Genomic DNA, 27,464 nt, shown 5'->3' on the forward strand with positions numbered 1-27,464 from the left:
TATTGTTTCGAACTGTCAAACGCTCTGTCGGTATTTTGATGATTGTTTAACGTATTTAGTGCTAATAACATCAAAATTCATTATGCCAACGTGCTTCATGAAATAATGTTCAAATAGAACTGGAAAAGGAAGAAAACGCTTCAGTTATCACAGGTATTTATCAAATATTATACAGTTTCAAATGAATACGTTTCTTGGTAATTTTCAACATAAATGCACCACTATTTTTGTACTATCATTTGAGAAATTATTATAGCATTTGTTTCTGTGTAATTCAAATACCTTATACATTGGATTTATGTGATTTATTTATTTTTTTCAATCGTTTCAATCCAAATATTTCTTTAAATGTTCAAAACACGCAAACTCGACGACCTTTTACCGAATCAACCAACATCTAGAAATAATTCTTTCTCTTTTTATATCACTAAAAGAATGTGAAATTATCGTTTATTGTATGTAACTAAAAGAGATGACAATACATCTGCGCCAATTTTGAATGGTATTTTTATGACTATTTTTGTGGGCGGCTCTTGTAATTAAGAATGCCAGGGCTGTGCATTACCTTAAAATATTACGTATTCACTTCAATGTTATTTATTAGTGTAATCATTTTATCATTAAATTTATAAGCATAATATAGTTAATTAAGGGGTTTTTTTTGGATTCCCGATAGATGAAATAAGGTGAAATAAATGGATCCATAAGACAGGGCGGAACAATTGTTCCCTGAAAATAACAATTGGGTATTTTACAACCACTTTCTATCCATTAATTTGGACAAAAACAAATTATTTGGTACGTCTAATAAATGGTACCACCACGCTATGGGTAAATATACATTTATTTCATATTTATATACCATAAAGTCGGAAAAATCAGTGTACGTGCATGAGAAGATGTATGAATGTAGAGGAAGCGAGATCTACATGCAAAGACAGAGTGATATGGTGTTCTATCCTCTCTGCCTACCTCTTCGGTGAAACGGCGTGATTTCTCCAAATCACCAAATTGGTAGTGGTATCTTCACTCTATCCAAAGATACAAGTTTAAATAAAAAAATCAATAGAGATTACTGTTTTCAGTTTTCAAATCAAACAACAAATTCGGAAAATATTTTGGAATTGGAGACCCCGTTTAACCAGTTTTTAAAGATGTAAGTTACAACGTGCCGTCAGAGTAAGCCAATATTTTAACAAATTGGTTAATTTCCAAACTAAATAAATTTACTTTATTGCGGTTTTACTTGTTTATTATATGTAATTGCATATTTGTTTATAAAATTAATTTATGTACACAACAATGTCATTTATAATGTTAAAAATGTTTTTAGTAAACTTGTTACTAAATTAAAATAAACGTTTTTATTGCACTGCCTACTCCCTGCCAATCTCTGTAAAAATCGCCTTAAGTCATGCATTTGTGACAACCCTGTTTTATAAACATCTGAAAACGAAAAACGTCTTCACTAAACAAACGACCACGCCCCCTTTTCAAAAATTCTTACAAACTTTGGAATAGTACGGACTCTAAGATGTATATACTCTAAGGGTTTAACCACCCTGTCTTCAGTTCCATTGTACGTCTATATATTTTGAGAAACAATTAAAATTAGTTCTCCCATTATTCAAAACCACTAATTTGTTTAGGTTTGAAATCACGTGGAAAATTCAGTTAATAGTATTGCATAAACACAAATACACGATGCCTCAAGAGTCGTTTAAATTTATCAATATACACAATACATTGAAAAAAATATAAGTATGGGAAATTAGAATGAATTAATTTATTTATTTCACTCGCAATTGATAATTCAATTGCGAGTGAAAATATCCACGTGTTTTTAAAAAAAAAAAATATATTTGCGTTCTCATATATTATTTACCCAATATTTTAATTGTCGGGGACTTTTTTAACGAGTTATAAATAACTCACTATTAAAAAATGGAAACCAAGATGTGGTAGAGTCCGCCGGGACCCGGTTCTGAAAACAATTTTTTTCGTAAACCTTAAAAAGGGGTGATGCGTTTGCTTGGACATGTAGATCTAGAATTAAGGTCGAAAGAGTGACAAAAAGTTTACAACGCGATATTGTTGGATGTAGAAAACGAAGAAGACAGAGAAGGACATGGCATGACTAAATCCAACAAATATTTGAAATCGTATGTATCAAAAATCAAAATATTCGGCGTGCGTACATGAGAATTTTTTGTCTGAGAGTAAATAGTAAACAAATACCAATCCACCTTAATTTTACCGTATCGATTGGATTTGTACAATACGTATGAAAAGGGCATATACAGATTGAAATACTGTGTTTTTTTTTATAATCTTGTTTCATGTTTCAATTATGATGAGAATTGCATTTTGATTTAGTTTCTCGCAAATGACTTAATAGGAACTGAAGTGCAGTTTTGGCGGAATACATTTAGAATATGTGCACTCGCTCTTTACCAAAGCGATGTATCAATATACAGGGTGAATGCATTAAAGTTATAATATATTAATTTTCAATTGCATACTCCAGCTGCTTTATTTAATTATTATCAACTATAAAGAATTCTTTATCTTTAGCAAATATTTTAAAACTTTCCTTTAGAAGAATTCTAAAAATTTGATTCTAATCTTGACGTCACAACAACCAAGGCGTTTTTCACAAATTCAGTAGTTTTTTTGTTTTATTTATTTGTGAATAAACTATCAAACTAAGCCAAATAGATGTGCTTTTTAATATAATCCTTTTTGTCCAATTTAGCGATTTATGGGGAAAGACTAAAACTGTCTCAAATTCAATTTAAACATAAATTTAAGAATAAATTGAGCTCAAAAAATATTTGATGAAAAAAATAAGTACAGAATTACAAAATAGTCAGTACATACGTAATTAAAAATAACGTTTCTACCTCTATAACAGAGTGAAAACTAGTGTTTAGAGAAGGAGTTCGTTTAACACTTATTTTTATATTATTTATTATTATAGGCACGCACTTACGCTGCCATCATTTTCACCGCTAGCAACACCGCGCAAGGCACACTGGAACTGCTTGACGCCGGCACGATCGAGGCGCGTCAGAATCTCCGTGTCCCCCGTTGACTTCAGTTCGTTAGCGTTTTGTTCTCTCTAAGACGTTCAAATTACCAACTTAATATAAATTTGTGTCACGGTTAATTCATTCAATGTTATACTTTATCTAATCGCTTTTTGTGTAATCTTGTATTCATATATTATCTATTAAATCTTTAATTTAATTTCACGCGACCTTACAACAAAACTGCGGTAAGTCAAACCAATCAATTCATTCCAACAAAAGTGTTCACTAAAGTAACTATACATAACTCTTTCCACAAATACAAAAGTTACTTTGTAGATACTCCACCCTGATGCTGCAAAAAAAATAATTAATACAACCTTCGGTCAAAGAGGATTGGCCTACTACTCTGCTAAAGTGTACAATCTACTTCTATTATACATAAGGATAATTAGTAAGTACTCACAATATAAAATTGCCATTAAGAAATGGATAGTGGAGGGGGGTTGCGCACGGATCGATGAGTGGATCAAGTTAAATAGGTAAAATGTGTGTACTGTTTATGAAATTTGGTCCATATAAATTGGTTGTGTTTTTTATGATTATTTAAGTTTATATTGTTTATTATGTTAATGATAATTAGGTTAATTAGATTAATTACGTTTTTTTATTATTATTGTTTCCTTTGTTAAACAACTAATTTAAGTCATGTTTTACATTTTGTAAAATGTTTCCCTCGGCACGGGACATCCCAATAGGGGGTTACATTATTATGTACAAAAAAAAGAATACAAACAATGTAAAAGTATAATTAAATAAATATATGTATTATATTTAATTAACATTTTATTTTTACTATCTAAAACAGGTTCCTTCAAATTATATTCTTAAAGATACACAATTTTCTACTATTTAAAGTTCAGGGCATGTGTTTTATTTTATTTAGATTTAAATGTTTTAATATTTGGTATCGATTTTAAGATTTCTGGAAGGTTACTTTTTAAAAAAATCCAACTTTTCAATAATGATTTAAAGCTGCAATTGTATTGTACCAGTGTAAAGTTAAGTTATATGGAAATCTAAAATTTAAGGGTTTTTTTGATAAAATCCCATTTTTTATGAGTCACTAAATGAATTTGATTTTGCAGAAGAAGCAGTCAATGCAGAATCAGAGACACAAGGCGTACCGTATCAATGATGTTCCAGATATTTACAGCCTAGTATATTAAGCACGAATAACACTATCCCACCTGACGAAGCTATTGATAACCAAATTTATCATGAGGCAACTTCCTAGAAAATTCATTAATCTTAAGGTTATGAAACTTCTCATTCACCAAATCTGAATTTGCCAATCTAATCTGAAATGAGTATCGAAGCAAATATTATTAAAAAAAATTAAACCCGCAGAAGAAGAAATAGGATGCGTCAAATGAAGGATCTTGAAAACATCTGAACCCACCAGCCAACCATATTTTTGCAGTATTATTCCAATGCCGGGTAGCAATACGAAACAAGAAAGGGGGAAAAGACAAGTCAAGATAAGAAAACAATCCTCAACATTTCGTACCCCGCTCCAATGAAGACGATCTTGAAAAATAAAAAATTAATAAAAAGGCGATAAAAAAAAGATAAGGCTAGAGAAATAAATGGTTTGTAAAAAAGGAAAAAAATACTAAAACAACCATCTAAAAGAAACCAAAACATCCACGATGACAATGATAATGGGTAGCATAATGATAAAGGGCAGTTACAAGAATAAAGGATATAAGTCGAGATAAGATAATGTGCGTAATATGCGAAAAATTTGGCAAGAACGTAAAATTATGGCAAATAAGTGGGTTATGCGAGATGTGGGCACAGACTTCTATGGTTAATTATTTATGTGAATTTTACGAATGAATTTACCTATAATAAAGGCGTAATTGATTAAGTCATTTCATCATTTGTAAAAACACCTTTAACTGTGCTTTTTTTAGTCTTGAAATAATGTACTAAATAAGAGGAGTGATGTACAGAATTACACGCATGTTTCGGGTAATTCCGTACTTCCTGCTTTTTCAAATACTTTATTTTTTCGGGTTCCATGGTAGTCGCATATAAATAAGCTTTGGTCAAGTAAAGGTTAACTAAATTACGAGAGTAAATTGGTAGTTAATAGTTAGCCTTGTACCAAAAAGATTCCAAAAAATGACGTTCAAAGTTAAGTGTGCGGCAATACCCTGCGCTCCCCTACCTACCATTACATGTATTCTAAGTGTCGTTAAAAGAAATACATTATTTATTTATCCAGTGTAACATATTATATAACGCTTCTTGCTACGAGAACAAGACACGAATTTGATTTACATGAAAAAATAACATGGAAAAAAATGAATACGAAAAAATTTAAAAATCGTCAACGAGTTTCCTACTTAAATCTCTCCCACTAAAGAAAATCCAGTCCTCAACCCTCTCTCTAGAAAATAGATTTTGTCCTCGAGAGTTTAATACCCCCTTCTAAAATATTGAACACTCTCGGTGCGATAAATTTATTTATTTATTCATTCAAAATTACACTCGTTTACATATTCATGAACTTATTATCGCTTTTCAGGCTGTGCCCGTGTTGAACCATTATAATTAACAATAAAAAATACATAGGAAAATTAATACATTATAGTAACATGTGATGTAATTAAATGAAAATCTAATAAAACAAAGCATAAATAATAAAATTGCAAAAAAGATAAAATAAAAAATATGACGACATATTTAAAAAATAAAATAAAATGCGCATCATAAATATTTAGTTACATACATAATCACATATACAAAATAATAGTATCAATTAAATTCATTAAAAATAATACAACAACATAATTGAAATAATAATTTAGATATGGTTTCTATAAACGCACTCTATATTATACGAGTAGTATGAAATTAGAGTGTGACTTACGATTATTTTAAATGAATGATTTAAATATTAATTTGTTGCAATAGATTGATTCAGTTCTATTCAATTTATTTATTTTAAATATAACATATACATTACAAAAATATATTCAATACGTACATATTATAAAAAAGAAAAAAAAATACACGAAAGAGACTCATGTCAAAGTAGTAGAAGAATCCTGCTCCGGAAAACCCCTTCGGATACATGGAACAGATCAATATCCAGAGCGATGTTGTTCAGCATGGCGGTAGCCCTTCCAACAGGCATAACCATAGGCAGTTTGGTCCTGAATATCGGAATATGAAACAATCTATGCTGACGCTGTCTTAGGTAATTATCAGGTAATTATTGGCCTCCGTGGTGTAGTGGTCAAGACGCTTGACTCACGCACGGGAGGTTCCGGATTCGATTCCCGGTGAGAACACAAAAATTAAAATGTGATTTTTCTCAAGCCTGGGTTCTCTGTTATGTAATTCACCACTGTAATTAGGCCTCCTGGCCTGTTGTGGTCCAAAAAAAAAAATGTACCAGGAACATACAAACCAATGCTCATCATAATTTCAGAATTATCGATCATACCGCGCAACAATCGATAAAAATATGTAGTCAAATACACATTCCTTCTAGTCTCTAAACTGTTGTAGCCAAACAAACCCTGGAGAAACTCGGTCGGGTAGAGCCAAGGATAATACCCGCACTCTCTCGTGTAGAGATATCTCAGAAACTTCAGTTCATGTGGCCACCGAATCATCGAGCCACTCTCGAGTCTACTTCGCACAAAGGAGTTGTAAAGAGTTCTCAGTACGCGGGTATTTTCGAAAACCCTGGCAGTACGATACCATAACATGTATTCGTAAAAATAAAGAAATAATTCATTTATCCAGTTTAACATATTCTTAATAAAACATCCTGTATGCGACGCAGCGACGCTTCCTGCCGCGAGAACATTATGTTTGTTAACAAGTGTTGATTTTCATAATCACACATTGCATTGCGGGGAATTGCGAACTGCCGCAATTCGCTGTTATTCCCGTCGCGTCGCCCTTTATATCAGCGCTTTCCCGAATAACCTCATACAAAATACATGCCTACAAATACCGCCATGGTGCGTTGTGAATTAATTTGGATGTATTTCACTGTACGCGTATAACGAGCATCATGTTACACACATTTTGTCATCTTATACTCATCTGCACACGATTTGTATTTTTGTGTTTTTAGGAATAATTCATTAAAAACATGTATTACTTACACTATCGTCCATGCAACCGTAATATTATTTAATGAGCCGCCACCATAGAATTAAGAATAGTCCAGAAACCGCGTACGCACATCAAACAGAGGGCGATTCAAATACTCATAAATTAGTAGGTTTACGTTTTGACCAATTAGTTTCATTGTAGACGTCGCTCAGTACTCAACTCCTGATTTGAATTCAACTATGCCGTGTTGTGTCCTTTTGAAGTTTAGAAATACTGCTAGGATCTTAAAGAAACAGGATTCAATCACATTTCATCTGTAATTCGCTAATGAATGTGTATATAACAAATGCATTACTTAAAAATTAAATTATTTTTCCATCTGTCAGATTGTCGAAGAAACAAAATGGAAATTTCGTTAGTGTTGCCAAGGTAGATTTTTTTTACCCTACTTTGCTCATCTAATAAAAGAACTAATGAAAATTAGACCTCGGATTAAACAACGCCGTGGGGGACATTTGAACGAAATTATCTTTAAAACATCAAATATTATTTAACATGATATAAAAATATCCGTTTTACGTCAAATACAATTTGTTTTATATTTTAAGTTCAAAGTTCATTAATTCAATACTCTTATTAAATGACCCTTTACTTATCTACTCTGTTGTGTCAATCAATGTTTCCGCGTGCACAATAAAATTTTAGAGAAATTAACAGATTACTTTTTTTTTACCTTACATTTGTGTTATGATTTTTTTCCCCATCAAGCAACATTACCCGGCGACTTCTCGAATACGCGCGGCGAAAGTAAACCGGAGTGGAGGAATTATTGGACACAGTCCGATGTATTCAAATATTATTCTACGCTCTTGCTGGACTATTCTTAATTCTATGGCCTCCACATATAATTCATATATCGTCGACGTTCAGGCAAAAACCACTAACCCAAAAAAACGTCATTTTTCGGAAGTTTTAAATAAATAAAAAAATAAACACACACATGTATTTTCAGTTTTAAAAAATAAAAATAAGTGGTATTTTAGAAAAATAAATTGGAATAACCCTGCAATAACAAATACACAGGTACATATTTAAAAGTGTTTACAATGCAAATTAATATCCATTTGGCAATTTTCGACCTGAGTACGGCCCATTGTTTTGCTGCGAACTCTAGCTAACTTTATATCCAATAGTCATATAATGGTTATCCCACGTTTGGGCTCCTCTTCATCCATAACTTGGGGCATTATTACTCTGAGGGTTTAATACCCGTATGCAGAGACAAAACTTAAGGTAAGGAAAGTACATTCTAATTTCAAATGCAGAGAATAACCCGAAGGTGAAGACACTAGAATGTACTTTCCTCACCTTAAGGTTTGTCTCTGCATACGGGTATAAGTTTATTATTTGGAGAGATAGTAAGTACCCTATCAAGTCTCTATACTATCAATAAATTATATTTTCTTAAATTATAAATTATATTTTCAATATAGTACTTTAAACGATGTTCCACTGTAATGGTCACCCTATTAAACCTACTAAGCATTCCCGCTCGCTTCATCTCATTTACTTTTTTCATTAATTCTCAAACAACAGAATATTTTCATAATTTAATCAGTGCATGTTTGTCCTAATCAGTGCATGTGCCTATTAAAATGCATGTCATGTTGGTTTTATATTTTTTGCAACAATTATGGTGAAGGTGTATAGTGGGTTCTGCATGTTGGTTTGCAAATTGGTTTAATTGGTGTCCTGACAAAGAGACGGGTACGTCTCGAAACCGGTAAACATAGAAAAGTCGGTAAGTGGTTATATACAAATATTTAATAACATTTAGTAAATTATATTTTAATCAACAATGTTTTAAGAATGTTCAAATGTTTGTAGACAGGCTGGATTAAATTTGTAACAACAGAGAGGGAAAACGTTTTCCAGAAGAGAATATATATGTCTAGGCATTTACAGGTCTTATGACCTGTCATTGGCCGGTTTAAGTGGCCACTTTACACACTGTACAACATTCACTATTCTGCCTATGTTTAATTATACATGCAAACATTTGGACATACTCAAAACTTTTTTGATTAAACTAGCTGGTATAAGAAGAAGCATACAAATTGAAAAAAAAAATAGTAGGTGAAATGGTTTAGCCGGATGAATCTCACTCACGTGGTTTTAGCTCTTTTGTTATGTGGATGTTTTTTTTTGAAATGTGGATGTTTAAATATGGGCATAATGGTAAATATTACACGGCACATAAAGTGGCCACTTAAACCAGCCAGTGGCTTATTAAGTTAGGAAGAAATGAAACCAAAACCTTATCAAACTACATTGCAAAGTAAATCATATTAATATTAATATTATCCACGACAATTTAAACACCATACAATACAATGACAAGAAGGATATAATTTATGGATATATATGTATGTAAGGGTGTGTATGTAAATGTGAGTGTATGTATGTATGAATATTTATGTGGGTAAGTGTATATGTACATATATGTATGCATATATGAATGTACATGTGTGTTTGTGCGTGTATGTATGTGTACGAATGTTTATAAGGGTGCACACGTGTGTGTGTATGTATATGGAAATATATACATAAACATATATGTTAGACTGCCTTAGAACGGGTCTTCTCATACTAAGCATTACTTTATGGTATTGTTTTAAAAAAATACAGGTCATAAGCCCTGTAAATGCCTTAACTTCCATATTCCCTTCTTAAATAGGTTTTTCCTCTCTATTGCAACAAATCTATATTTAAATCATTCATTTATATTAATTATAAGTCATACTCTAATTTCTTACTACGCGTATAATATAGAGTGCTTTTATAGAAACCATATCTCAATTATTATTTCAATTACGTTGTTGTATTATTTTTTATGAATTCAAATGATACAATTACTTTGTATATGTGATTATGTATGTAACTAAATATTTATAATGCGCATTTTATTTTATTTTTTAAATATGTCGTTTTTTTTTTTGCAATTTTATTATTAATGCTTTAGATTTTCATTTAATTACATCACATGTTACTTTAATGTATTAATTTTCCTATGTATTTTTTATTGTTGATTATAATGGTTTAAAACGGGCACAGCCTAAAAAGCCATAATAAGTTCATGAATATGTAAACGAGTGTAATTTTGAATGAATAAATAAATAAATTTATCGCACCGAGAGTGTTCAATATTTAAGAAGGGGGTATTAAACTCTCGAGGACAAAATCTATTTTCTAGAGATAGGGTTAAAGGCTGGATTTTTCTTAGTGGGAGAGATTTAAGTTGGAAACTCGTTGATGATTTTTAAATTTTAGAATTTTTCGTTTTCATTATTTTCCATTTTATTTTTTCATGTAAATCAAGTTCTTGTCTTTGTTCTTTTTATAATATGGTGCCAGATGTAATTTTTTTATTAAATTTCTGATTATGTGTAATATTTTTTTATAACATGTTGTTTAAGTTAATTATCTCAGCTCAACATAGGAAGCTGGCTCCATGATGTGTGGACTTATGTCTCAAAAAATGACAAATATACTACTGTAAAGAAATAAATTAATTTAATGCGTGAATTGATTACCTTCAGTTCCAAGATTTTGGTATATTTTTTACTCTATAAAGGTTGTGCCAAAAAAATATTTTACGCGCAGTGATGTAACATCGTGTTACCACAAGCAAAATACGGAATATTCTGAAGATCAGACTTTGAAAAAAAAAAAAATAGAGGCATACTGCTAAATAATTCCTTTGCCATAATTTATAAAAAAATAATCATTCAATTTAGGCCTTTTATAGCAAAAAAAAACATAAATACGCCGATCATATAGCTAGCGTGCACTTTCGTCTACTGCCAATAACCGACTGATTGAACGAATTTCTTCTTTTGCTTTAGTCTCATTCACACAAACACCAGCCACGTAATAGCGTCTACGTCTTCTTTGTTCCAAGTTTTATTCTCGTGCTCTTTCTTGTAAATCAATCAGATTTATTGTGATATTGGCATTACTTTCATGCGTTTACAATGAGAGCATCCACCCCTTTCCCGAAACTGTTCATAAAGACTCGAGTCTTTCTTCAGTTTCGCATATCAATATCAGTTTTTAAAATTAACTAGGCGAAAATTTAATATTTCTTTACAATCAAACCGTGGAAATAACAAAACAAAGAAACTTTAAAAGCTTTCATTGCACCCCTCACTGCGGTATTGTCAATTTGTGATCAATCAAATACACGTATAGTAATTATTCTTCGCGTAGTAAGAATAAATATTTTTGTATTAAAACCCAGCATATTTTTACAAATTTTTATTTCCAAATCCGATGCGAAAATGTCCATTTGAAGATTACGAAAAATACAACTTATATATTGAGGCTTGTGTCATCTGTAGACTCGTGTTACATCATAGCCACACAACAAATTTTACACGGAATAAATCTAATGTACAATGTTTTCATTGAGTGCGTCCGGAAAAACCTGCAGCCTGCTTATTGTATGCTTATAATTATTACATATATAAATTACATAATATGACATAAAATATTTTAATCATTCACGATTCTCTTTCCGCACCTAATGGTGCATAGGGCACTGCAGTGGTACACCAATAGCAGCGTATCTTGATCGTTTTTGTTACATGAAGGTAAGATGATCAGTTTTACGCTTCAGCTACCAGGGACTACGAAAAATTAGGGTGTGGAAACACCCTTTTATTGTCCTATGTTTATATTTTTCTTTCTCATGTACTCGTATTTAAAATTACATAAACTCTTATAAATAAACAACTCAAACAGTGTAAGTCACTCTCCAAGCACAAGAGTTCGTCTCTTTTTTGGAGAGTTACAGTGATACTACATTTACTAGATGTGTAAAAGTAGATACGTTTAGAATTTTACAAAAACATGTAATCTTTATGAAAATTTATTAATAAAAAATAAATAATAATAATAATAATAATAAAAAATATTTGAATGAAATGAAAAATGACGACGCGTTGTGCTAGGAAAGTTTTGGAATATCATCTTTGCCGGTTGCTTCAATAATCTGGAGCATTCCATCTTAAGTCAAGGGTCATCTGATTCGATTTAACATCCATCAAAAAAGCTTCCATCAAAAGCATAACTTCATAGGCCGGAAAGGTCTTCGAAATAACACAGCATTCAAAAAATTAAATTTTTGTTTTGTGGCTCTTTTGAATTTAAGCGGCGATAGATTTGAGTTGTTGTCATTGTTTTTATTTAATATGTAACCGTTTATTTCTAAAAAATGTTGTTTTAGTTGTTTTTTTCATATTAATGTGTTTTGGCTAGTAAAATGAAATATCTTTAACTATCTTATAACGGATTAATCACTCTAGTTCGACAGTAAAAGTAACTTTATATTAATGTAAAAAGTGTATTTGTATTTGATAGGATAAATAAATAATTATTATACCATTAAATCAATCTACCTCGTGTAATTTTAGAGTGCCGTGTGGATTTGTGTGATCCGTCTGAAATGGGCTTTTCAGCTAAACAGATTTAGCGGGATTGCGCCGCGCCGCTTTTGTAACGTGTACTAAATTGAACATTTAATGAAATCGCTAACGGATAACATATTGCGAATGTAGTGAAAATGTTTTACTTTCAATCGCACACGGATATGTTTTTAATGTGAACTTACACCCGTACGCATTATACGCGGCCTCCGTGGTGTAGTGGTCAAGACGCTTGACTCACGCACGGAAGGTTCCGGGTTCGATTCCCGGTGAGAACACAAAAAATTAAAACTGTGATTTTTCTCAAGCCTGGGTGCTCTGTGATGTAATTCACCACTGTAATTAGGCCTCCTGGCCTGTTGTGGTGCAAAAAAAATGTTAAAAAAAAAAAAGTAAAAATAATAGGTTCTTTTCACTTTTTTTTATTATTATAATAGAACTCTGTTTATCCAAACTCCAGTCATCTGGATTGCCAAATATCCGGATCGTCATAATGAAATAAAAAATAAAAATGTTATAATAACAAATAATAATGGAGCGCTGTCGGCCGACGTCAAAGCAATTAACTTTACTGGAAGCGTTCAAGTAAGATTTTTGTGTGATTTCAATTCTCTGTATAATTTCAAAAGCAATAAAAAAGTGATCTAAGAATTAATTTGGCATTTTCTTTAAAAACACTGTCTTAATTCAAAGGCTGTCCCAACTATCCGATAGCGTCTGGCACTTATTAATCCTGATAATCGGAGTCTTACTGCATTTTTAAATAAAGATTGAGACGTCGCGTCGCGGCGTCGGATATTATATTAAATAATATATTGTTAAGTGTCCTCGGCCCGGGTAACCGCAGTTAGATCACATTATTTTTATTATGAATAGCGGACTCGACAGACGTTGTCCTGCCCGAACGTTAGCTTGCCTGCTATTAGCTGGTTAAACAAACTTTTTTTTCGTAATTAATTACCCACATTATTAATTTTGACTTTTTAAGCTATTTATGTTTATTTATTTTAAAAAAACAAACAGTCGACAATGACATAATTATATTTTTTTTTAAATACAGTTAAAAGACAGACTAGCAATGTTTCTAAATAAGAATCATACATATTATTAAATTGTGTTACAACAAAAGGGTGTGTTTATGTGTATTTGTATGAGAGTAAGTGTAGATGTGTGTTTATGTGTATTAGTGTAGGAGTAAGTGTTCAGGCGTGTGTAAGTGTGAGCATCATTAAATAGTAAGTGGGATCGTATCGCAGCCAGAAATAATGAGTCTTCATTTATTTTTAAATAAATTAAGGGGCATGTAAAATATATCAATGGATGAAAAAAAAGCATTATAGTTAGAGCAAGAACGATAGAGGAAAGAGCGTTTTGTGCATAGTTAGTGCTACAGACGGCAGATGGAACAAATACTTATTTCTTGTCACGTGAAAGGGGACATTAAGATTAATTTTGGAGACTAGGTTAAAAGAGTCTACTTTATTATTTTATAATTTATATAAATAGCATAATTCAGTCACAGTGCGTCTATTTTCAAGGGTAAAAATCTATTTTGTTTAGCAGATTGGCTGTAAGTACAAAGCGTTTTATTGTTTTTAATGACGTGACGCGAGCTTCTAGCAGTTTTGTAGGTGCTCGTTTTTTAACCCGGAAACTAAAAATTAATTTATTTTTTTTGCATCGATTGTATTAGAATCGTAAAATCCGCTTTGTATTTAATGCATTTTATTTATTTATTTACATACATAAGTTTATTGTACATTATTTGAGACATAAGTCCCAACTCCATGGGACTAAAAGTCTTGTGTTGAAATGGGACTAGGAATTTTTTAATGTTGTTCCCGATTTGTGAAGACACCCTATTATAACTTGTACTTTTAAACATACCCAATCGAATAAAATGAATCAACGAATCATTTGGATAGTATAAAACAACCCGTTTTATAACCTGGCTTCACTAATAGTTTGATATTAAACCGAAGACGGCCAAGAAAAGTTTTGCTTGAAAACAGCACCGTTGACCTAAAAATCGCATCTCTAATGACGTGTCCAAATGTATCAAATTTCACGTTTCTTCGACCAACCATTTAACATTCGAGTTTGCATTTGCGTTTGTTTTTGTGGATCTCAATCAGATTCTTTCCTTAAATTCTTTTCAATTTCTATTCATTTATTTCTTTTTATTGGATTGTTGGTAATTCTAAAATAATATTAAATTCAATACATTTTTAAAAATCGTATACCCACATAAGTACACCCCTCTGTTCGTGAGAAGACCGGAGTTTGACGTTTGCAAAAAGAATGCCATATTTGAAAAAATATTTATTTTATGTTTTGGAATTCAACCATAAACAAGTACCTACCTAAATTTAATTCAATTTTTAGTTTTGGAATTCAATCACAAACAATTACTTAGGTACCTATTTATCAATAAAAAGTATTTTTCCAAAGCAAGCCAACGTTTGGCCAGGACGTCTGTTGGTCAGCTAGTTTTAAAATAAAATGCTTTTTTCAAAACAAGGTGTTGAAATTTACCATACTTTTTAAAAATACAATTATAAGATTACCTGACTTAAATATTTACAAAAAGGTTTCGAAAGTAAGCATAAACTATTTTTTTTAGAATCAAACTTCTTACCCAGCTCATTCCTGTACCCTTTTCAATATAAATGTATTTATTTATTTATTCATTCAAAATTACAAAATTAAATATTTATGAACTTATCAAGGCTTTTTAGGCTATGCTTGTGTCAAGCCACAATAAATAACAATAAAAATACATAGTTAAATTAAATAGATCAAATTACTATGACATAGAATAACAATCTAAAAAAAAAGGTAAATGTAATAAATAATCAAATTCCAAAGAATACAATGCAAAAAAGATAATCAGAAACAATTTTTAAAATATAAAATTATACAAATTAAGAATCACAGATAATCAAATATGCAAAATAGTGGTATCAATAAAATCAACAAAATAATAGTAAAATATAGTAGTATTCAAAAAAAACAAAATAAGAGTATCATTTAAATCAACAGAAAAAGAATATATACATAAAAGCATACTTGAAATGATAATTGAGATATGTATTCTAGAAACTCACTCAAACTATAGTAAGAAATATAAGAAATGGGAGCAATAAATCATATGCCAAATAATAGTACGTACTAAATTAAATTAAACAAAAATACATAATGAAAAAAAAACATAAAAATTATCAAAATATATAAAAAGCAAATAAAATTAAAAAGTATGGAAGGAAAGCAGATTTGTAATTTTTTGCTAATCTCGAACTTTAAAAAAATTGACTACCTCGTCCCTATCAATGTGTACATAAATACAAGTTTTAAATTATTTTTTTTTTATACTTACGCACCTACACACACTCTAATTTCATTTAAACATCCACTTATCCACCCTCTCACAAACTTACACTCACCCAAACACACCCTAACACACCCTCCTTCATTCATTTACACATCCAAATACACACACATTCACATACACACACATTCACATATACACATATGAGTACAAAAGTCACACACATACAATTAAGTAAACTTTTTTCTTACATATTATGTATTATTAAATTTACAGTGGATTTTTCAGTGGATTGTTTATATATTTCCACTTATTTTTTTTTTGTAATAACTAAAAATCAAAAATAAAATCAAATAAATTATGATAGCTAGGCAACTAGTCGAAAACACTATGTTTTGGATCTATTTCATACTGTATTCTTCATACCCCGGACACGGGAAATATTAAGCGTTGTATTAAACCAGGGCTAAACTATGATTTATAGTCCTTATTTTGCGAAGCATCGGAAAATTTAATTACGTAGCACTGAACTACAAATCATAACACATAGATAGGAATAGTAAATACTAAGGACTTGCGCTTAGCGGCAGTTTGTTAATTAACGGGCAATTTTGGCATATCAGACAGTTATGCTGCTCCAGCAAAGTGTTTAAGGCTTAAAATCCAGTTACTTTTACCCATTCTATTACCTACTATTTTGTTTTTAAATTTAAATAATCATTAACACTTGATTATGGGCATTGTTTAAAAATTACCACAATAATTTGTTTAAAAAAATATATTTGTACCTACCATAGAGGTAGACGAATGCAAATCCAGAATTTGGTGAAATGACATTTAGATTGTCGTATCCAGTTTATGATCATGTCCATTAATTTTGAAGAACTAATGTATTAAGATACTGAAAACACAAATTAATTCTATAAATTATTTTTTTATTTGAAAATTTATTTATAAACCCTTATGGATTATTACATTCATTTTACATAATATATACATTTTTCATTCATACTCTGTTGTTCAAAATAATATTTTTTCCGTCTTTTGAAAAGTTTGTCTGAGTCTTTTGTTTAGTTTTGTCTGGTAGTTTATTGTATGATTTCAGTCCCTGGTTCATTAGTCTTGATTGTCCTTGTCTTGTTTTAGAAAGTTGTATAAGGTATTTGTCTGATATTCTCGTATTATGTCCATGTTGACTACAATTTTTTACAAGTTTTAGCTCTTCGTCTACAATTACATTAGTGGCTAATTTACGGATAAATTTTAATGATTCTAGTTGAAAGAGTTCAGTTATATTTAATTGCTTAGTTTGTTTAAAAAGTTCTCTAGTTGCAGTTAAATAGGGGAGGTCATATACTAACTTTAATATTTTATTTTGTTGTCTTTGTGGTCTGTTTATGTCATTTTGATATCCTGTTCTCCATAGTAGTTGCGTATAACATATTTTAGTTTTTACATAGGCTTCATACATTAGAATTTTTTTCCGTTTTTGGAACAAAATTTTTGATTTTTAAAAGAAGACTCGATAATGTCGCCACTTTGCTAATTAAATTGTTGATATGAATTGTCCATGTTAATTGTCTGTCTATTGTTAGTCCTAAGTATTTATTAGAAATTACTTAGAGAAAGTAGATTCTTTAGGCTTGTTTGAAAATTTGATGATTGGATTTGCATCCGTCTGCCTCTGCGGTACAGATATATATTAAAATAAATTAAACACAGTTCATTCAAACTGGGTCGTAGTTCCGTGGCTAGTGTCCCGCGGTCGGGAAAGCGATTACAAACGCTATCTTCATCGGTACATATCGAGACGGTATAAAGTAACATCGATATTTATGTACGAAAATGTGTATATTTGAATGAAAATTCAAAGTATCTTTGTCGGTAACCTGTAATTGAACATGTTTAGAAAAAAAAATCGTGAACATGTTATATTTTCATACAGAAAACTTAATTTTACTTGTAGATAAAATTGAAGATACATTTTAACTTCCGTTTAGAATACGGCTCAGGGCCCCGATTACAATGGGAAGTTTATACCTTCAATTTTATCTACAAAATAAAATTAAGTTTTCTGTATGAAAAGCAGAATATGCATACGATTTTTTCTTCTAAAAATGTTCAATTATAGGTTACCGACGAAGATACTAATAATGTTCATGCAAATATACTCATTTTCGTACACAAATATCGGTTTTTCTTTATGGACAGTCGAAGATAACTCTGTAAACTTCCCATAGTAATCGAGGTCCAGAGATCCGAGGTTCGAACCGCGTTTGATTTAACCTCAACTTGATTCACATTTTCCAATAGAACGTAGTTATGCAAAAAGCAGCCAGTCCACAATTTCGAAAAAATGATATATTGATGTTATCGGGTGCAGTAAGGTCGATTCTATGTTCTGCTAAAAACAGCCAGACCGCTTTCATATAAAAAAAACTGTATTAATCACCTCCGGAAAAAGGTGTCGATCACAAAAACGGCATTTCTCAATTTGCAGAAAACACCCGCAAAACTAGAAAAATCTTATGGTACTTTAAAAATCTTTTGAACTGATCCAATACACAATAAGATTCTTGTTTGTAATATATATAAAAAAACTTATGTATTCATTGTTTATCGTTTATTAAAGTCAAAAACATTCAAACTATTGTGTAGATTTTATAATTCACTCTTTTCACAAAATGTTTCACTGCTACTACGTTCAATAACTACGTTCAATAGTGAGTTACAGTAGACGCTCTCTTAACCGGCCATGACGGGACCGACCCAGGGCCGGATAACGAAAGAGCCGGTTAAGAGAAAGTAGTGAAAAACACATTAGTAAAAACACTTTCGCAAGGAAGAAAAAAACACAATTTTTTCAAAACACTAAGAAAACAGAACTTTTATTCTGTATTAGAAACTCAGACATTAAAAATTAACATTTCACAAACTGTAAAAAATATGTACAGGAAAAAGCCACACATCACTCCAAAAGAGGCATTCCTAGAAGAGGCCGGTTAAAGCGGCGCCGGTTAAGAGAGCGTCTACTGTATTTACAATTCGTTAAGAATGGCCCCTTAAATAGTATTTGGGTAAATCATAAAAACGTGAATATTTAATTTTTCAACACAGGTGATAAACCTTTTATGGATTTTTTTTAAATTTTATTTTTTTTATTTGTTTATTTTCCATACATATATTTACATAGAATTTTAATTAGGAAAATACACTTTGAAAAAAGTCATCTTAATATTAAGCCATAACATAAATAGGAAAAAATGACCAAAATTACTTCAGCGTCTGAGCGTGGGCCATTCTTTTTTTAATTATTAATAAGTTTATAGCATATAAATATGGCATGACATGACCATGAAAATAAAAGAAAAGAAAAAGAAAAAAAACAAAATTAACACATGCTGATATTATGAAAACAGGATTTATTTGCGGTAAGCATTTTTTTTTTTTTAAAGGTATCTATCTGTTCCTTCCATGCTAATCCAAGACTTCAAACACGCTTTAAACTGTACCAGTGATTTAATATTTTGTAATTCCTTAGAAGATTGAATGATCTTAGACCAACATGAAAGGAGTGTCTGTGCGAACTTAGTTCTACATTCTGGAACTGACAGTACACTATCGGATCTATTGCTAATACGATTTAAATTATTACTAAATAATTCCCTTTTTAAGTTAACATATTTCAGGCACTGGAATAAATATAATTTTCTAAAACTAAGGAGTCCACTCTCTACGTATAATTCATTACTAGGAAATAGTCTATGTTTTTTGTACATTATTTATTTATTAATATTCTTTGCTTATAAAACAATAATTAATAATAAAAATAATGTGACCTCACTGGGGTTTCCCGTGCCGAGGACACTTAACAATATATTTTTTAAAATTATATTTGAGAATAAACAAAGAAGAAGAATAATTAACAAATATTTAGACAGTTTAGAAAACAAGGTATTTATGTACATCTATATCATTTATATTACAAAACACACAATGAAAATAACAAAAACCTAACATAAGCTATACACTTGTGTAGCAGTTGATTCAATATTGGTTTGGGCGAATGAGACAATCCATTTTACTTCTACCTAGCTTCACTATCCATTTTTTATAGCCTTTTTAAACATTTTCTCGTTACTAATTGTTTTGATAGATAGTGGAAGTAGGTTATAGATTTTAATTGAATAATACTCAAAATCCCTTTGTCCGAAAGTGGTATTAGTTTGTATTTGTTTAAGTTGTCTATGTGTTGAGTGATTATATTATTATTTTTTTTACATTTTTTTTTTGCACCACAACAGGCCAGGAGGCCTAATTACAGTGGTGAATTACATCACAGAGCACCGAGGCTTGAGAAAAATCACATTTTGTTTTTGTGTTCTCATCGGAAATCGAACCCGGAACCTTCCGTGCGTGAGTCAAGTGTCTTGACCACTACACCACGGAGGCCGCATGTGATGTATTGTATGTATTGTTATCTTAATTATATTTTTCTGTGCAATTTCTTTTGAGCGACTATGCACACAAGACTCTTCCCCACCCAATTATTCCATATGTTATTGAAGATTGAATTAAAGCGTAATATACCATTTTTAATTTTTCTTTAGTCAAAATATTTTTCAGGCTTTGAAAACACAAAATAAATATCTGAGTTTTTCTGTTATATGTTTATGTTTTTCCCATTTTAGCCTATAATCTATGTATATACCCAAATAATTATAGCTTTTCCCTGAACTTAAACAACTAGTTATAACTTACATTATAATCAATATAAACAACAATAATTTCAGTTACTATATTACAAGTTATTAGATCCAAACGCATTATGTTTCCTAATTTTTATATTTTTTTTCTATTTTCTATTCTTTATTTGATTAAATTCTTTTTAAGTGCCTTTGTATGCGTCATCTCCCTGTTTTTAAGTTCACGTAAGGGTTGTTGCCTACCATTATTGGTTAGTTTGATTAAATATTTATTTTTTTATCAGACGTGATATTGTCAATTACTTTCATCACAAAACGAAATTCTGTACCATTTACTTCACATATAATATTTTGATTCATTATTCTAATTTTCTTTTTGATGATCCATGCTTATTTTTTATTTTGTGTTATTTTGTTTGACACCAATCTTTGAAGAAACCCAATAAAAATAAGGGTCTTGATTTGGAGAATGACACACCACTGCATATCTGCATATGTTCCTGTTATATAAGGGAATATAGAATTCTAGACATTTACAACGCTTATGACCTGTAAGTTCAAGATTAGCAATTAGCAATTTGCAAAAATTGACGAGGACGACCAAGGAAGACGTGGCATGATCAGATAAACCAAAATCTTAAGTCTGGTCATGTCAAAGGCAGACAGAACCGAAGGGCATGTATGACAAGATGTATGAATGTGGAAGAGGCTAGGATTGTATTCAAAATTAAATATTTGGGTAAATCATAAGAACGCAAATATTTCTTTAAAAGAAAAAAAATATATAGCATCTTATGACAATATATTTGAATCTAATTAATTTTACTATGTATTTGTTATTGTCAATTATTAAGGTTTGACACGGGCACAGCCTAAAAGGCCTTAATAAGTTCACTTATATTTAAAAGAGTGTAATTTTGAATGAATAAATAAATTAATTGGCTGGTTTATGTAGCCACTTTATTACAATTACAACACGGGCCGTATAGTTTCCCATAATTAGACTTCTCCACTCAGATTTTTTTCTCTGGGTTTTTTACCAGAGAGCTAACGAGTCGAAAACTCACGTCTAGGGTTGTGGTTCTATTTCACACACAGGACTGTATTTTTCTTCCGCTCGGACACATAAATCAATATTACTACAGATAAATATTATATGACAACAGACTTTTTACTAAAATAATAATATTTATACATTTTTGCAAACACATTATAGTCATTTAACAAATCGTGTTTGATAATCCGAACGATTTTTTATTTCGAACAACCCCTAGTTTCCAATTAGATGGAGAATCAGGCACTACTGTATTAATTTGCGTTCGAAGGGATTCCTTCGGTCAAGAAAGATTAATTCGACTTATTTTCATTCGGCGTGAAGAAAAAAGCAATCCATCCTAGTCCATTTGCATTCGAATGAATTATATGAGCCCTTATCGGAAAATTTACCGAAGCTACTACGTACTTTCTTTCTAATAAATTTATTTGTCTAAATTTGTTGCAACAGAGAGGGAAAATATTTTAGAGAAGGGAATGTGAAGGGAATCTCCTATAAACCTGTGTGAAAAATTTCAACGCTTATCAGTTCATGGTTTACCTCTTCGTTCTAATTCTCAAGGCACTCTCTTAATACCCATCCACAATTCATCTTTCTTCTCTAACTCATATAGTGTCCATGCGGCTCGACTGTGGAATTATCTCCCATCCACCATCAAAGATGTTACTACATTATCTCTGTTTAAATCACGTCTGAAGAAACATCTCCTTTCTCTTCTTTAATCTCTCCTCCTTTCCTTTTTCCTCTTTCCTCTTTTTTCCTTTTTCCCATTGAGCAATAGTTTTGATTTAAGATAATTTATAAACAAATACGTTAATTTCTATTTTTATATATCTTTAGCTTTTTAATCTTTTTTTTCTATTGAATATGTTCTGTAACTTGAATTATAAAAATATAACTTTCATTTTATTGGTTGATTGGAAGAAATTGCCATTTGGCAATAAGCCCGCCAATGTACAAATAACATTATTTACAAAAAGTTAAATAAAATAAAAATGTAAATGTCAAACTTTTTAACAAAACTGAAAAATTTTGTTCTTAAAATTTAAAAAAATTGGAAAATTGTTTTCAGGCATTGCTTAAAATGTGAATTGGTTCCGCTGTATGAATCTCACCCTCATGATTAATGTTTTAGCTACTTTACTTCACAAAAGTCAACAGATGGAAGAGTTGAGGAAATGTGGATGTTTAAACATAGGCAGAATGGTCAATGTTGTACAGTGTGTAATGTGACAGATCATAAGCCCTGTAAACGCCTATACTTCCATATTCCTTTCTTTAAAATGTTTTCCCATTCTGTCGCAACAAATTTAGATCTAAATAATTCCGTAGGATGAAATCAAGCCAGTCTGCAAGCATTTGGACATACTCATTTTAACATTACTTTTTTTTTTTGCACCACAACAGGCCAGGAGGCCTAATTATAGTGATGAATTACATCACAGAGCACCCAGGCTTGAGAAAAATCACATTTTAATTTTTGTGTTCTCACCGGGAATCGAACCCGGAACCTTCCGTGCGTGAGTCAAGCGTCTTGACCACTACACCATGGAGGCCGCCGAATCAAAACATTGTTAAATTAACCACCTGGTAAAAGAAGAAATATGAAAATTGGAAAATTGTTTTCAGGCGTTGCCTAGTAGGTGAATTGGTTCAGCCGTATGAATCTCACCCACATGATAAAGGTTTCAGCTTTTTACTTCACAAAAGTCAACAGATGGAAGAGTCGAAGAAGTGTGGATGTTTAAACATAGGCGAATGGTGAATGTTACACAGTGTGTGAAGTGGCCACTTAAACCAGCCAATGACAAAAGAAAGCTCTGTAAATGCCTAGACTTCCATATTCCTTTCTCTAAAATGTTTTCCCTCTCTGTTGCAACTCTGATTGCAAATATTCCCGTTGGGGGCGCCCTCTATAATTTGTCCCCTCAGCCATTCCCTCTATAATGTCATGCAAGAGACCCTAATGGCGCATAATGTGGCCGACCCATCGGGCTCGCCTTTCTGAGATGGTTTTGATTAGGTGCCTACCTTCTTCGATTTTGTTGAGAACCTCGCCATTAGTGATGTGGTCTCTCCAGCAAATTCGTAATATTTTTCTGTAGCACCACATCTCGAAGGCCTCTAGTCTTTTTTTATCTCTTTCGGTGAGGCACCATGTCTCACAACCGTACATCAATATGCTCCATACAATATGTCTTGGCAAGTTGCTTGCGGAGTTTTAGATTGATATTATTTGACTCAAAAATCTTTGATTTCTTTTGTTAAACGCAAGCCTTGTTGGTTTATGCGGCAGTCGACTTCTCTTTTTGTTCTTCCATTCCAGGTGATCCTGCTTTCAAGGTACACAAACTCTTTCGCGTTTTTCAGAGCTGCTCCTGACATTACTATATTCATTCGTTGCTCATTACGGGCCACAGCCATTACTTTGGTTTTTCTCCTATTTATTTTCATATTATATTTGTTATTTAATACATTTTTCATGGAGGTCAGAGCCTCAGTGAGTTCTTCTTCACATTTAGAAATCAGAGCGATGTCATCGGCAAACCTTATTATGTCTATCTTTTCTCCGTGTATTTTAACACCCTCTCTATAACTATTTTTTTCCCTGATTTCATCGATTGCGCACTGTATATATAGCATCCCTGTCTGGCTCCTTGTCTTATTTTGGCTTATTTTATATCATTTCCATATGTAATTACAGCAGCTTCATTTTTATATAGTGCAGATATAATTCTCCTGTCTCTGTATTTCACTCCTGCCTTTTTAACATCTCAAAAAGCGTTCTCCATTCAACTTTATCAAAAGCTTTTTCAATATCCACAAAAGCAACATACGTAATTTGATTTGTTTTCAATATTTTCTCCAATATTATTCGCAAAGACAGTATAGCTTCCCTAGTTCCCATTATTTTTCTAAATCCAAATTGGTCTTGAGTAAGAGTAATCTCGACTTTTGGTTTGATTCTCTGCAAAATAATACTTGTCAATATTTTAGAGGCATGAGATATTAAGCTAAGTGTTCTATGCTGTTCGCATTTTGTCGTACCAGACTTTTTAGGGAGAGTAACGATTAGACATTTTTCAAAGTCCTCGGGCATTATATCTGTATTATAAATAATATGCACCATTTTAAACAAAGCGTCTGTAATACCTGTCCATCTATTAGAGTTGAATAGTGTCTGTTCGACAATTTTTATTATTTTTTCTATTAGGTCAAAGACTTTTAAAATCAATTTTTCTAGCATCTTGAGATCAGAAATAGATTTTAAAGATTGAAATTGAAAAATAAAAATTCGGAAAATGTAAGTAGCCACTTTTGAGCAGACACTCCTCAGTTTAAGCCAAGTGACATTTATGACGTAATTTTCATATCGACTCAAATATTTCTGCTATTGCTCCAATTCTATCCATTCAATAATTAGCCCATACGTCAGGTCGGTAAATTGCACTCTTGCTGGGAATAATTCAAGGAGTTTTAATAACTAGTGGGCTAGGTAGAGCTGTAAGTTGCTAATAAAATGTTCTGTTTGCGACCTGAATTCTTAGTGGACGTTATAAAAAAATGCAAAATATGTTCCTAATTTAGGTTTCGTGAGCATATCTCGGCTTTGGATTATCACGGACAATTATTGTGAACTTAAAAAATAGAGAGCACTATTTAAGCTACAAATTATTACTATATAACTTTTTACTAAAACCTTAGAGTATAAACATACACTTTAAGACTAAAATATTTTTGTTATTTTATTGTGACTATTATTACGATAATTTATTGATATACATTTAAAAAAACTTATTACTACTACGAGGCTTTATTAATAATCTAGTAAAATTATATTCGATTGTATAAATTGCATCTATCTTAAATCAAATTTTATTAAAAATAATCTTATATAAATTCTAATAAACTGCTTTAATAACATATAATGAAAACTAAATTTTGGTCTATATACAATTTTTAATTTTTCTTTGGTGACTATTGGTGTTATAATTGGTGAAAGATGTTTAGTGTTATTATTTTTTATTTTTTTAATTGTATTTATATTGTGATATATTTTACTGTTTGTGAACTGAAAATAAATAAATAAAACCATAGAATAAAGAATAGTCCAGAAACCGCATACGCACATCAAACAGGTGATTAAACTACTCATAAATGAGTAGGTTTACATTTTGACCCATTAGTTTCTTTGTAGACGTCGCTCAGTACGCAGCTCCTGATTTGAATTCAACTATGCCGTGTTGTGTCCTTTTAAAGTGTAGAAATACTGCTAGGATTTTAAAGAAACAGGATGGAATCACATTTTATGTGTAATTAGCAAATGAATGTATATGTAACAAATACATTTTAAAAATCGTATTCCTACATAAGTACACCCCTTTGTTAGTGAGACGACCGGAGTTTGACGTTTGCAAAAAGAATGCCATATTTGAAAAATATTTATTTTATGTTTTGGAATTCAACCATAAACAAGTACCTAGGTACCTTCTTAAATGAAATATTTTGATATTATCAATTTTAAGTTTTGGAATTTCATCACTAACAAGTAGTTAGGTACCTAATTATCAATGAAAAGTCTTTTTCCAAGCTAATAGCAAAGAAGCCAACGTTCGGGCAGGACAACGTCTGACGGGTGAAAAATTATTATTTAGAATTCGCAAATCATCTTATATCCGAAAACCATGAATTTAATCAAGAAACGTGTGTAGAAATTTTGCATGTCAATAAAAATGGTTTTCGTTTAGATAATTTAGAACGATTAGAAATTAGTAAAGCCATTAATCAAAAACTTCAAATAATAAATATTCAATTAAATTTAACTTCGAGTCCTCTTTTAAAACTATTCCCGTTATGATTTATTTTATCTTCTTTCTCTCTCTTTCTTTCAATTTTCTGTCTCTTTCATACAATATTTAATTATATAAATAGCAACGCGTGTAATTATAAGTTAGTTAAATTCCTGACGATGAGGTAGTAACCTCGAAACCGGTCGAAGTGTAATTAAAAAAATTAAGTGGTTTATACAAATTTATAAACAAATAAGTGTAAAATGTCATACCACAAAATGAAAAATGATTTTGTTAACAATAATAAATTAATTCTATTATTACGTTGTTTATAATATTTTGTACGTTGGTGTGGAGGAGGCTTTATAATAATCGGGAGGAGCAAATGGCCGACGTTTAGCATGCAGTGGGCTCGTGTCTCAATGAACAGAGTATAGTTTTAGTAATATATTGTAGGTATTGTAGACGCTCCGATCTGATATTCGAAGAACAGCTGATTGATACTAGCTTCGGTACTGTAAATAATTCATTTTTATCAAGTTATATTTGTATCATTTCAGGTCATGAAGTACAGAGAAAATGGGCCGATTTGCAGACTTGTTTTAGAAGAAAATTAAGTACACAAAAATATACAAAGCCAAGTCAAGCTTCAACCATGAGACGAAGATACATTTACTTTGAAAAATTAGTATTTTTGGTTCCGTGCATAGCAAATCTGCCAAGAAGTAATTTAAGATAATCTAAGACCGGCAGATGCTCAGAAGGATGATGAGTATAAGGACGAGAATAAACCTGGTCCTTCCACTTCCACGCCTACTCATAGTTAGATATTTTTTAAAAATCATAGAAATATTGAATCAATAAATTAATAGTCTCTTGTCCTTCAATGATGTTAAGCTCAACAAGCATAGAAGATTGTTTTATTTCA

The 27,464-nt window shown here is 31.1% G+C and overlaps 1 long non-coding RNA gene across 2 annotated transcripts; it reads left to right on the plus strand.

The window, feature by feature from the left end:
* LOC148284818 (uncharacterized) lies at window positions 1–27,464 on the plus strand. Of its 2 annotated transcripts, none has more exons than XR_015823806.1 (4): window positions 1–153; window positions 677–831; window positions 1,086–1,156; window positions 27,097–27,464. It is a non-coding gene; the product is annotated as an uncharacterized LOC148284818 (long non-coding RNA). The 2 variants fall into 2 exon arrangements; XR_015823807.1 differs by lacking the exon at window positions 27,097–27,464 and adding an exon at window positions 4,178–4,596.

The sequence above is a fragment of the Micrasema longulum genome, unplaced genomic scaffold (genome assembly GCF_059751315.1).
Source record: "Micrasema longulum isolate JH-2025_06_02 unplaced genomic scaffold, ASM5975131v1 h1tg000087l, whole genome shotgun sequence".
Lineage (NCBI taxonomy): Eukaryota > Metazoa > Arthropoda > Insecta > Trichoptera > Brachycentridae > Micrasema > Micrasema longulum.